Raw genomic sequence first — 1,742 nt, 5'->3', positions numbered from 1 at the left:
GGGGGGGGGGGGTCCCCGTCAATCTCACACACCTGTTCAATTAAGTGATGAGTTCAAGTGCCCTCGTAAAGCTCACAACTCAGACAAACTGAGCAGTGAGGCGTGTCCCACCGAACCTGATGAAACATTAACGGTTTGTAAAAAGCACCTGAAGGCATCACGGAGGAGTGGAGGAAAGTGGGCGGAGCCTCGAACGGCACACATACCTGTGTTGGTCTGAACAGGTAGAAGAAGCTTCGACTCAGCAGAAGGTAAAAAACAACAAATGACTGGATTTTAATTTTCATACAGTTTAAAAACMGTCAGTTTGTGTTGAATCCTGAGCTCTGTTGGGAGTTTTTAACATTTTAAAGATAACTTTTAACTTCAAACCTGATAAATCTCAGATCTTAAAGTTGATAAAGTTTAACTTTTAGTTTTTTGCTCTTTAGTCCTAAAGAAAATCATGTTTTATCATCATGATGAAATGAATATTAAATTTAAAATGTGTGACATGTGGTCAGATTAGACATGAAACAGTCAAAAGACTAAAATAAAAAGAGTGTCTGCTGCTAGCTAAAAGTATAAAAGTAGCTACAAATAAAACACACTGGAAAAAGTAAACAATGCAAAATGTAAAAAGTAGCAGAACACTAGTTAAAATCTAACTGTAATACTGTATATTTGGGTTCTTGTTCAGTAACGTTCTTGAAGAAGCGACACAGACACCACTGTAGATCCTGTGATATTTTATTTTGACAACTATGACAACATAGCATCACAACCTTTTTCAATTTTTCAATTTCAATTCAAAACATTTATTCATTAAAAACAAAATAACTATATACAATAGAAACTAAGAGAATTCACAAATCAAAAAATTAAAATAAAATGAAAGGTAGCAGAAGAAAAATTAATCTTATAATGTCTGCCTCTTTTATCGCCAATATATTTTCAAAGAAAAGACAATTTACAAAACAATACTAAATAAAAATAAAGATAAAACCATCAACTCTTCATCAACCTTATYTGCACTGTTAGTATCAGTAACACTACTAACATCCCCAAGGAATAGTCTGCCTAGAACTGGCATTACCATTTAATACATCTCATTATATTACAATCCTTCCGTTTTTTTCATACAAATAACTCAATGCAAAACAGCATCAAAAACTGACATAAACAACTATCAGAATGAAATGAAACATCTATTCCCTTGAACAACTTTTTTATATTTTTAAATTTTTTTAGGAATAGTTCCAGTCTTTATGTGTAAACCCAAAAACATCACTTTATTTTATACACTAACAAGGAAGAGGTCTGACTCCCCTACCCTTGTAAATCAAACCCAAGGGATTATTCTGCCCTATTTTATGGGTTTGAGTCCTGTGTCAGTCTTTAAAACGTGCAGGTTTCTTGTCCACCTGTCGTGGACAACGTCTCATGGTTGGACTGTGGGACTTGACAGGTGTAGACAGATGTCCTGAGTTTGATCTCCACTTTGTGGTGGTGGACATGGTGTAAGACTCAGTGATGGTATGACCTGCTTCATCAAACCTGAGCTGGTGTCCTCTGTCTGTACTTCTGGAGCATACGTAGACTCCAGCGTAGACTCCAGCGTAGACCCCAGCGTAGACTCCAGCTTAGACTCCAGCGTAGACTCCAGCTTAGACTCCAGCTTAGACTCCAGCGTAGACTCCAGCGTAGACTCCAGCGTAGACTCCAGCGTAGACTCCAGCGTAGACTCCAGCGTAGACTCCAGC

At 37.4% G+C, this 1,742-nt stretch overlaps 1 protein-coding gene across 3 annotated transcripts in view; it reads left to right on the top strand.

Moving 5' to 3' along the window:
* The first annotated feature begins 166 nt into the window (after positions 1-166).
* The window catches only part of LOC106527422 (sterile alpha motif domain-containing protein 12), a 22,152-nt gene continuing 20,576 nt past the window's right edge, over positions 167-1,742 (top strand). The window contains exon 1 of one of the 3 annotated variants that reach the window (XM_014022304.1): positions 167-251. The gene's annotated coding sequence lies outside the window, so the exon portion shown is untranslated. The remainder of the gene's footprint in view (positions 252-1,742) is intronic. The other 2 variants (XR_001311389.1, XM_014022302.1) reach the window with 2 other exon arrangements.

This window comes from Austrofundulus limnaeus, unplaced genomic scaffold (genome assembly GCF_001266775.1).
Source record: "Austrofundulus limnaeus strain Quisiro unplaced genomic scaffold, Austrofundulus_limnaeus-1.0 Scaffold323, whole genome shotgun sequence".
NCBI lineage: Eukaryota > Metazoa > Chordata > Actinopteri > Cyprinodontiformes > Rivulidae > Austrofundulus > Austrofundulus limnaeus.
The sequence above is the reverse complement of the archived record's forward strand: the minus strand, read 5'-3'. Positions and strand labels throughout refer to the sequence as shown.